Consider the following 11,767-nt stretch of genomic DNA (forward strand, 5'->3'; position numbering starts at 1 on the left):
GAGGTACTGGAGCAGCGATAGTTCAATACGGCCAGAGACTGAGAGCAGACTGGAGTAGCGGAGGTAACCCGTGGTAACAGCTGATGAGTCACAGATGTAGTAGCGGATCTGAGTGACAGCGATGAGAGATCTAAAGCTGTCACAATGATGTACACTGGAGATTGTAATAGAGATACTGGAGCAGCGATAGTTCAACACGGCCAGAGACTGAGAGCAGACTGGAGTAGCGGAGGTAACCTGTGGTAACATCTGATGAGTCACAGATGTAGTAGCGGCTCTAAGTGGTAGTGATGTGAGAACTGAAGCTGTCCCGATGAAGTACACTGAGATGGTATTAGAGGTACTGGAGCAGTGATAGTTCAACACGGCCAGAGTCTGAGAGCAGGCTGGAGTAGCAGAGGTAACCCGTGGTAACAGCTGATGAGCCACAGATGTAGTAGCGGCTCTGAGTGGTAGTGATGAGAGAACTGAAGCTGTCACGATGATATACACTGGAGATGGTAATAGAGGTACTGGAGCAGCAATAGTTCAACACGGCCAGAGACTTAGAGCAGGCTGGAGTAGCAGAGGTAACCCGTGGTAACAGCTGATGAGTCAAAGATGTAGTAGCGGCTCTGAGTGGTAGTGATTAGAGAACTGAAGCTGTCACGATTATGTACACTGGAGATGGTAATAGAGGTACTGGAGCAACGATAGTTCAGCACAGACTACGAACTGAGAACAGACTGGAACACAGACAATCCACAAGGAGAACAGGAACCAGAACCACAGGCTGCAGGAAGTAAGATTGAAGAACAGGCATCACACAGGTGAATCCAGGAGGTTTAAATTGTGCTCCACAAGTGCTTAGCAAATGAAAAAGAGGGAGGAGGTCCTGAAGTGCAATAGGCTTGCACCTGCACAGATCTGAGTATAGCTGAATGAATGAACTGGAGAATGTCTGATGCTGGGACATGGCAGTTTCCAGATGAATGGACTGCAGGTAACGAGACAGGTACTATCTGTGGGACCGGAGCATTACAGGTTGGTGAGGTAGGAGGAGACCCAAGTGAGGATAGAGCCAGGGAGACCAAGAGAGTAAAGGGTGTGCAACAAGAGGGGGAGATGAACGCTGTGGAAGGCTGCAAAGAGGTCCAGGAGAATGATCAGGGAGAAGTGACCCTAAGATTTAGCAGAGGGAAGGTCGTTAATAGGACAGGTCTGAGTGGCATATAAAAGGCATGTGAGAAGGTCTGAGTAGCTTTTGAGGGGCATGTCGGAAGGTCCAAGGGGCATGTAGGGAAGTCTTAGAGTGTTATGGTGGTCATGTGGGGATCTGTGAGTGGCAGGTGTTGGCATTTTGTGACAAGTTGGGGTTTGACTGGCATGTAGTAAAATTTTGGAGCAGGTGGGCATCTGAGTGCATTTTGGGATGAGTTCTTAAACATAATACTGCACATGCGGTCCTTGAAATATATAGGTTTTCCCAGCCCTACTCTGTACTCTTGTGTGTGCATCGTATTAGCTGCATAGTGTGTAAACAGTACTGCAGCATTGCCTGTGTGATTTATCTTTTCCTTTTATTCTATTAAACATTTTAGACCCTCACTGTAGCAAACAATATTTTTTTGGATGCATCATAAGCATGACTAGCTATATAGTTGTAGAGATACAAAGGCGATGTATAGTGATATAAACTTGAGCAATTGTTAAAACACTCTTTTTCTAGATGTGTCATTAGCGCTGTTATCTTTGTAAATGTGTTTGTTAAAAAGCAACACTCAGAAAAAAGGGAAATTTTTAACCACATTTTAAGCTCAAAGAATACATGGCCAAGAAAAGTGCATCAGTGTGTTAATAATTACAAAAACAAATACAAGAACCTCATGTTAAAACAAACACATTTCTCTAGATTATTTCCGCTCCCTCTTTCATGCGGCAGTATACACTATAAAACCAATATCACCAGTGTCAATAATCAAAAAGAGGTGTAATTTGCGCTAATAGAACAATAAACAATAAAACATGTAAATCAACACACATAACAATAAATTATATCTACATTTACCTTCAAAATGCTCTGTTTCTTCTTGTGATAGATGTAAAAAGTTCCTCGTTTTCCAGTGTTACATGTGAAAAAATAAACGGAAAAACATCATAGTGCAAAACTGTGAGAATAGTCTTTCCAATCCACTATATCATAAATCTCTGCTATAAAACCTATCCCAGCTGTGATGTACTTTGCTTATATTTAAGTCTCAAAATAGAATTCTCAAATTTCTTACTAATTAAACACTGTTAAAAACACCATAAGATCTTCATTTTCCTTCTTATTGGAGATAAATCATTAAGGGAATCACCCTCTTATACAGTAATAAATACAAAACCACTTTCAGAATTTCTTTGAATTACCCAAGACATACGGACAAACGATTTCATTGAAAGGAAAAAAAACTTTCAAGATTTTCTTAAAAGGTAAACAAATATTCTTTATTACCAAAAAATAGTAAATAGATAAAAGCATAAACAAATTCCAACATCCAATGTAGTACAGTGTCTCCGATCCGTGTATAGGTGTACCCTTACCCCGTGTGACTAAACACAGGCATGTAATGAGCGCAGTCACTGCAGAATGGAAGCTGCAACTCAAACTCACAGTCCCATGTGTCTGTCGGAGTAGTCTTCACTGGGTATCGGGTCCCCACACTTTCACCACCAATGAGTTTCAATTTCATAAATCTTTGTCAAGGTTACATCTGTTTTTGATTGTTGACACTGGTGATATTGGTTTTATGTTTGGATGTAAACCTGAGGTGAATACTGCTACATGGTAGAGGGAGCACAGATAAATTAGAGAAATTTGTTTGTTTGAACCTGCTGTTGTTTGTAGTCAACCTAATAATGAAATTCACCAAGCTGACACTATAGCTCCCTCCTAGGGAAAAAGAAGGATCCAAACTTTTGATGATAATAATGCAGAAATTGTTTGAAAAAAGAGATTGAAATAAAAGTTGAGTTTTCATACATCTCTATTTATTTGTCTTCTTTGAGTTTTCTATTTGTCCATTGTAATATTCAACTTATATCTCTCTGGCAGTGCACCAAACTGCAAAGATTTGCCGAGCAATATCGCATCATTTTTTGGAACAGCAACATTTTTGAACAGGCTATTGGTGAATATGAGCAGAGTAAGGTTGTGCCTTGTGAATTACTGAATAGCTGCATACTTTTCAAGGTGAGAATATTGAAAAGAGATAAAGGGGTGGAGAGTTGCACTTCAATGGACGTGTGCTTTTCTAGAAGCTTTAAACATACAAAAGTACCACATATAATAAAGGCAATCCTAGGGGTAAATATATCAAGCTGAGTGATTGAAAAAGTGGAGATGTTGCCTATAGCAACCAATCAGATTCTAGTTATCATTTATTTAGTACATTCTACAAAATGACAGCTAGAATCTGATTGGTTGCTATAGGCAACATCCCCGCTTTTTCAAACCCGCAGCTTAATACATTTACTTCCCGATATGTACTCATGATTGAATAAAAATAGATTTTTGATTACTTGATACCTAAGGAGGTTTGACTTTTGATGTAATATTTAACCCATACCACAGTGCACCTTTTTAGATCTTCCACCACTTCTAGTTTGCAAAGGCATCTCCTGAGAGCAAAGAGTAGATGTGCACCTTAATGATCACCTGGCGGACCAACTAGACCAGGGGTAGACAACCTGATACAATTCAGGGGCCACATGGGGCAGGCAGCCCTCTAACCTTCAAAAGGGATGCATCGTATCATTAGTCTCAGTAATAAGTTCATACTTGATCCCAGAGGGGGGAGGAGTTTTGTGACTGAGGAGGGGAGCAGGATGCAGCGAATTGTGTCATGGAGGTCCCATCCCTGCAATGCAATGATGCAATCATATCATTTTGCCCCGGGGGCAAAAATTACATCATCAGTGCATCTTATTGCACCAGCCCTCCAGCAACAGATTATCCTTTGACAGTTCTATATGCATCTGCATACATGTCTCCCTCAGTAGCAAGTACGTGAACACACCTTTATTGTACTCAGCCTAGGTTCACCCTCCCCCATTCCACATTATTTTGCCCCCCCAGTTGTAAGGATTCACAATGTAAGGTGAACCAAATCTGCATTTGCATGTTTTGGTGCGCGGTATGGAAATTAGTTTATGCAAATAAACCTGTTGTCCATGCATACAAGAGGCCCCAATGAGTTTGCAGCTATGTTAGAAACTGCCTACCACTGGCTGATAAAAAGTATTTCATTTTTTTTAAATAATATTTCCAGTCAAGTATAGTTAAGGTAAATACTGAACTCAATATACTACTGTATAGGAGTACTGTGTTTTATCAACATAGATATTAATACATGAGAAAATACCACTCATGGTGTTACTAAAGACCTGCAAGAATGCTATGACTCATATGTTTTCAATATTAGATTATATATATCATACAGCAACTCTGAAACTGCTGCTTGGAAATATGTTGGCTACACCTTGAGGTGATAAGGTGGATGGAAAGGAAATGCTCTATTTATACAAATGTATTGACCTTGACTTCGCTGAGTTTGTATCTTTTCTATTCCGTAATAGTCTTATCACTGGATGCAGTCAATTACTGTAAGTCGAATCATAGTTTAGTCAAAGCAGTTATTTAAAACATGACACACTTATAAAGCAGTTTCCTGTCTTTTACAGTGCATAATTATACAGGATAATAAAAGCACAATTATAGAGGATAATTTATAGCATTATAGAAAAATATAGATATAGAAATAAGTGAAATCACTTAGTCCCATGCTTTCCAGGGTATAAACTACATGTCAATGTCCTGTATGGATACAAAACAAAAAGTTGTCAGCACTTATCGTTACTATGTTTGTATGTATCTAGTGAAATAAAAGTGTGAGGTATTAGTTCTTATTTTGGTCAAAGCATTTAAGCTTGCATCCCAATGCCAGTGACAGGGCCATCTTAACAACATTATGGGCCCCCGGGCAAAGCAGTGCACCGGGGCCCCTAGATATAGATATATAGATATATACAGATACAGATATAGATATAGATATAGATATAGATATATAGATGTATACAGATACAGATATAGATATAGATATATAGAAATAGAGATAGATAGATGTATACAGATACAGATATAGATATAGATATAGATATATAGATGTATACAGATACAGATATAGATATAGATATATAGAAATAGAGATAGATAGATGTACTTGCTCAGTGACCCTTGAAGGTTTTTTTTGCAGGTTTTTTTCTTTTGCAGGATTATTTATTCTCATTAAGAGCCGTGCCTATGGGGCCCCCCTTGCCTGTGGGGCCCCCGGGCAGCTGCCCATCGTGCCCAATGGAAAACATTACCCTGGCCAGTGATCATTCTTTTTATAGTCCCTACACATATGTTTATGCTTCAAACATCACTTAAATGTAGTTAAATATACACTCACTTCACAGGCGAAGAGGCTGAAAATGTAATAAATGACTACTTTTTTTTAAACCATACGTAATTAACCTTTAATAGGCTTAATGGACAGCAGCTAAAACACAATTAGGTAATATTTAGAAACAATAGAAAATAAACCAGTTCTCAGTTAATCCCATTTTAATTTATAGCATTGCATACTTTGGCTATAAATATGATGTACGTACCAATCTTTCCTTAATTTTTTTAAAAAAATTCTAGTTTAAGTCTGTCCAACTGACAGTTCGAAGCTTAGCATTTTGGATCATGGCAATTTCAGTAACATTATTTATGGGCCTTCCTCACTACAGGTCCTGGCTACTGCATAACCCATGCCTGCTTTCCCATCATCTGTTCTCAGACACGCGGCCAAACATTTGGGTTATAGTATTTGATGTCAGCAGGCATTCGATTTAAATCAAATCATTATACCTAAGAAACAGGTATTCAGCACTGTGTCATGGTAGTTAGTACATTAGATTATCTACTATTGACTTGAATTGCTTTATCCCTGTACCTGCAGACTGATTGTTTGTCTAATCACTGGTTACTGACTCTTCAGTCATTCTTGTCTTCATTGAAGCCGTAGCCTGTGATGTTTTCTCATAAAACATATCACCTCCATGTGGGGGTCATTGGTGAAGGCCAGACATGCATCTGGCTCATTGCTCAGGAATTGGACCCAACTGACATTTTGTTACCAACTTTGGTAACTTTGGGCCCGATTCATCAAAATTCGCAAACGCATACGCATCTGCGTTGCATACTTTGAGCGACGTAAACCGAAATAAGCACCTCAAACAGCAAAAACACACCCCCATGTGGTCTAAGGGACGGAAATAAGCAGCGCAAACGTTAGAAAACACACCCACCTGCGGATCTTTAAACATGCTACACGCATAAGCGACGGCTCTCAACTGATTGACGACAAGCCAAGCAATGCAAACCTCACGCCCACTGTGGGAGGGACCCAACAGTTTGTTTACACACAACACAACATAAATGCCTGGGGCTTATTTTTACGACATAGCTCTCTACTCATTAATCACTGACAAATAACAATGATGTGCAACACTCTGGACGGTTGTTTTTCCTTTGCTACTAATTAACCTAATACACACTTGTCCAAAACACATTGCTCACGATCTGTGTTTAGGATTTCTTCGATTTCAAGTCGCCGTATAGTATGCAAAATGCATGCACACGGCTACATTAAAAACACATGAATAACGAATGTATTAAAATGTATGTGGTGTGAATACATCTTTGCCTTTTCAGCAAAATGAATGCATAGCATACTCTTCCATAAAGGATACACACAAGAGTGTATATACAACCTCCACACAGAGGAAGGGTCTCTGTCTGGATTACAACTCAGGAATGACTGTATGCAAAAGGGGACAGCTACCCGCTACCCCAACCTGAGACATGAAAATACACAGACAACACCAACAATACAGCATGCGTGCTACACAGACACCTCACACTTAATACTACTCTTCATTATTCACACAAATTTCTCACAAAATACCTATCTCACAGGTAGCTCACTGGTTAGCACTTTGGACTCACAACACAGCAGACATGAGTTCAAATACTGAGCATACCCATAACTAATGTGTGGACTGGAATCATTATCCTAACAAGAAATGGGACACAATGTTTTTTTTTTTTATTTTGCATTTGTTATACACGCTCAACCATATTGTAAAATATGCCCTCTGATTTATACTGTATTGAAAGTAAATATTTATTTGGAGGGAAAATCCAAGAAGCCTCACGGCCTATACTTCACATGCACAGTATTAGCTGCATGCTGACATTGAGTATTCTAAATGGACTAAGGGGGGGGGGGTGTTGTAGGTGACAGCTTCCTTGGAGGTAAATGCAACATTGTCAGCAAATAGACTTTCATCTGGATCCATGGCGTACACGTTATGTCATGTACTCAGCTGTATCCAAACAGGCCGCTCTCCACACTCCAGTACGATGGTCCTTTGCCTCGCTTGCACTTCTGCCTTACACCACTGACGCCACTTCTGGGTACACTTTCGAGGCTCTCTTCAATGTGTCACTGTTACTTGAATGTAACCTTGGACTATCACTACAATGACATATGTATTTGGGGGAATTGGTAACTAGCTAGAGCGTTTGACATTTTTGGATTTTATCTTGCACACAGGGCCTACAGATGCAATACCTCTTATAGGGGTGGCTTGTTCGTGGAGGGCACATGTTACTTTTGGATTACATGCAAATAGCTAAAGAAATCCTTTTGTGTTTTACAAATGATGTTATAAGCAAAACATCTTTCTTCATTACTCTTTTCGGACTATTATATATACCCACATGTTGTGTAATGAGATGAATAAAGACACACACACCAAGGTTTGTTTTTTTATAAAGTTATATATTTTTAAAACACAACAATCTTTTCAAACTATTTACATATACATCAATAAATAAAATATCATCGAAATGAGGCCCAGTAGGCCAATTTAAAACGCAGGTTGCCTACAATGTTCCCAATATGTACGTGGAGGCCTTCCAGGTCCTCCACAATTTGACCCATGTGGGCCATCAGTTCTGCTGCGGTGGGTGGTGGTGGAGGCCAATTGCCAGCTTCCTCAGTGGGTGCTGAAAGAAATCAGAAATTAAACATTACATACATGGATACATATTTCATCAAACAGACAGGATTTACTAGAGATGTTTACTGTTACATTACTTTCAAAACTTAGGCCTCTGGCCACAAAACCATTTGCACGCACATTAGACATCGAGAAGGCATTCGAATCAATGTACTAAATTCTGGTGAGCCACGGGGAGAGGGCCATGTACAGGGTTGTCTTATCCAGCATTATTGGCCCCAGGTCCTATGCACTACATGGGCCACTACCTATACAATCACTCACAGGAATTCAAACGATTTTGGTGTATATTAGATTTTATAAACAAGTCATTAATATACTGACGATTTGACCAGGCTAGCGGCCACATTGTTTTGCCCAATGCCCTGCGTGCCCATGTGTTAAGATGGCTATGGCTGTGGTTTGAGTGTTTAATGCGCCTAAAATGTATAGGCAGATATTATAAGTGTTCGACCTGTGGCATTTAAGGCACCATTTAATCAACATATGTCACAGCAGGGATTATGTACAAGTATAATGCACATGTCAATCTTGTATAACTATGTCCATCACTTATCGCAAATACTTACAATCTTCCAACTCCACTGCCTCTTGGCTGCCTGATGTGGAGTCCGCTAAATCCTGGGGCTCCCGGTCAGCCTGTTCCTCGTCCTCCTCCACCGCTGCTGCCACTGGCACCGGCACTGGCACCGCCTCCTCCTCCTCCTGCTCCTCCACTGCCATTGCCACTGGCACCGCCTCCTCCTCCTCCTCCGACACTGCCACTGGCACCGCCTCCTCCTCCTCCTGCGACACTGCCACTGGCACCGCCTCCTCCTCCTGCGACACTGCCACTGGCACTGCCGCCTCCTCCTCCTCCGATGACAGTGGCACTGCCACCGCCACTGGCTGCTGCTCCTCCTCCTCCTCCTCCTCAGCTGCCTGCGCCTCGACTAATGCCCGGCGGCGTTGGCGGCGTTCCCAGCGTGCTCGGTCTGTTTGAAAAAAGGAAATATAAACAAAAGGACATGTTAACACAATCACCATTTGAAAAAAACTATTGTATTTTGACAATCAGGTGATCATACATATTTAATCAACTTTACATTGTCAGCAGGCATAAATATTTGCTACTAACAATGCAAGGAGGTAAACATGATGAACACAAAGCATTTCACATGACTTGTCAGCCCAGCACAGTGGTCTAGTGGTTAGCATGTCTGCCTCACAGCACTGGGGTCAGGAGTTCAACTCCCTGATGATAGTTACATATGTGTGGAGTTTGGAGGCTTGCTCCATATTTGCATGTGTTGTCTACCACACTCCCGGCCGCCTAATTAGGTTTTGTTCACATTTGGCCGTAGTATGTTTTTTTCATGTAGGTGCTTTTAAGTCATCAAACTCCCTTGGCCCTGGTCAATTAGTTCTCTACAGGACCACCGAATTAGTGGATGGAGGTCAAAAAGCTTTGAATGTTGAGTATACTTTGGAAATCACCCTTTGTTGGGACTACCTTACAGTCTAAAAGAGTCTAAATAGGCAGTTAAGTAATAATTGATTAGCTATATCTAGCACACTATCTAATCTGTTTGCATCTTATGGGAGCTTGCAAAAATCAGTCTAAACACTAAGGTGTTTTGTATTTGAAACGTGCCTTTTAAATCTTGGCCCAATAATGACAACACATCTTCCACTCCAAAATGTTTTTAAGGTTAGACTAGCAAGTTACAGCACTCGGGTCAAGACTTAGAATGCCTGATTTCCTAAACCACACTTAATGGTGAGAATTGTCACACAAAAACATTTAGGTCAGTAAATGGTTAGCAGACGCATTTAGGACACAGGAGCCAAAGCTTTTTGGGTGCACTGGAAGGGGCATGACCTTTATAGTGTGCTTGCACATAGTTATGTAGGCCATGTCAGGTGTTTAGGGTGAACATATTTACAAACATAGGGCCTGATTCATTAAGGATCCTTAACTTGAGAAACTTCTTATTTCAGTCTCCTGGACAAAACCATGTTACAATGCAAGGGGTGCAAATTAGTAATCTGTTTTGACCATAAATTAAATACTGACTGCTTTTTCATGTAGCACACAAATATCAACTTTAAACTTCCGTGTACAAATAATCTATCAAGTATCTGTGTGCTAAATGAAAAAACAGTCAGTATTTAACTTATGTGCAAAACTGAACACTAATTTTCACCCCTTGCATTGTAACATGGTTTTGTCCAGGAGACTGAAATAAGAAGTTTCTCAAGTTAGGGATCCTTCATGAATCAGGGCCATAGAGCAAATATATATATATGTTGACTTTTTTTTGGCGATTAGTAGAGAACTCACTTATTCTGATCTCCCTACGGAGCTCCTCCAGAAGCTGGGGCTGGCGGCGCCGGAGATCGCTCCACCGCCGTTGGAGCTGAACGGTGCTCCGCCGAATGTTGTATCGGAGGCGGAGGCGTCTGCGGACCCTTTGATAGGCCCGCACCTTCACCTCGTTGGACACATACCGTCCAGAGGGTACATTGTCCATACCCTCTGCAAGGACTCTCAGCTCACGCCTGCTGAAAATTGCAGCCCTCATTTTGGTATAATGTCTATAACACAAAATGGGGGCCTCTGCGTTCCGATTGGTTCGCTGAGCACGTATGGGCGTGCTCACGTCACACGCGGAGCTTTCACACACCTGTGTTGTGACTCTGATTGTCTCTCCCACCAAGAACATGGCGGGCGCCTGCACTGAGACGAGTACAGTGTGCTCTGCAATTAGGAAGAAGAGTGTACACCTGGTTTATTAATTCAACACTCCATTTAAACCCACCTGTGCTTTGGTCTAGTGCCTGTTCATTCGCTTTTTAGCCTGGATAGAGCACAGTCAAGATTTCATTACATTACATTTGGATGATTGTTCTAAAAAGCCAACAACAAACAGTAAGTACCAAACTAAATCAGAGATTGAAAGATTTAATTTTTTTTTGTGTTCTCCTAAAGTTTTCTGCCTACAGTATGCTAAGTTCTTTTGAACCTTATCCATATTCAAATTAGGAGGTTAGCTTTGTTTACCACATTACCTTTTCTTGCTTATAAAAATTAATTTGGTTTTTTTTTCGCAGCCCATACCACGCATTACCCAGTTGACTATCAAAATAATTTTTGTCTTTTGTGCCAAACTTTGGAGAAAAGTAAGTATAAGAATTTATCTGAAATTTCTGGATAGTTCCAAAATATTTTTATCTCCTAATGTAGTAAACTGTTTGCTCTGCAATATGTGTGGCCGGAATGTAAAAAAAACTGCTAAGCAAAGGGCCCCTGGCCTCACATTTAACATGTAAAGTTTTCAATAGTAGCCTACAGTATGCTAAGTTCTTTTGAAACTTATCCTTGTTCAACGGCATAATAACTAGCTCATTGCATTGATGGACACATGGGTCCAAATGTTGGCCGATTTGTAACCAAATATTAATAATAATTACACAATATAGGGTTTGCAACTGAGTGATATCCTTCATTTTGGTGTGTTGCTAACCTGTAAACCAATGTTATGGTTTGAAAAGTGAAGAGTAGTAGTAGTAGTAGGAGAATGTTGCTATAGTATTTGACTAATATGTCAGTCAAAATGCAGTGGTCAAACTAAATGGCCGTTAAATA

At 40.5% G+C, this 11,767-nt stretch overlaps 1 long non-coding RNA gene across 1 annotated transcript; it reads right to left on the bottom strand.

The window, feature by feature from the left end:
* Positions 1 to 7,877: 7,877 nt before the first annotated feature.
* Positions 7,878 to 8,779, bottom strand: LOC142143558 (uncharacterized). Its single transcript, XR_012689544.1, has 2 exons — positions 8,709 to 8,779; positions 7,878 to 8,125 (listed from the first exon to the last, which is right to left on the bottom strand). It is a non-coding gene; the product is annotated as an uncharacterized LOC142143558 (long non-coding RNA).
* Between the last annotated feature and the right edge of the window lie 2,988 nt (positions 8,780 to 11,767).

This window comes from Mixophyes fleayi, chromosome 3 (genome assembly GCF_038048845.1).
Source record: "Mixophyes fleayi isolate aMixFle1 chromosome 3, aMixFle1.hap1, whole genome shotgun sequence".
In the NCBI taxonomy this organism is placed as follows: domain Eukaryota; kingdom Metazoa; phylum Chordata; class Amphibia; order Anura; family Limnodynastidae; genus Mixophyes; species Mixophyes fleayi.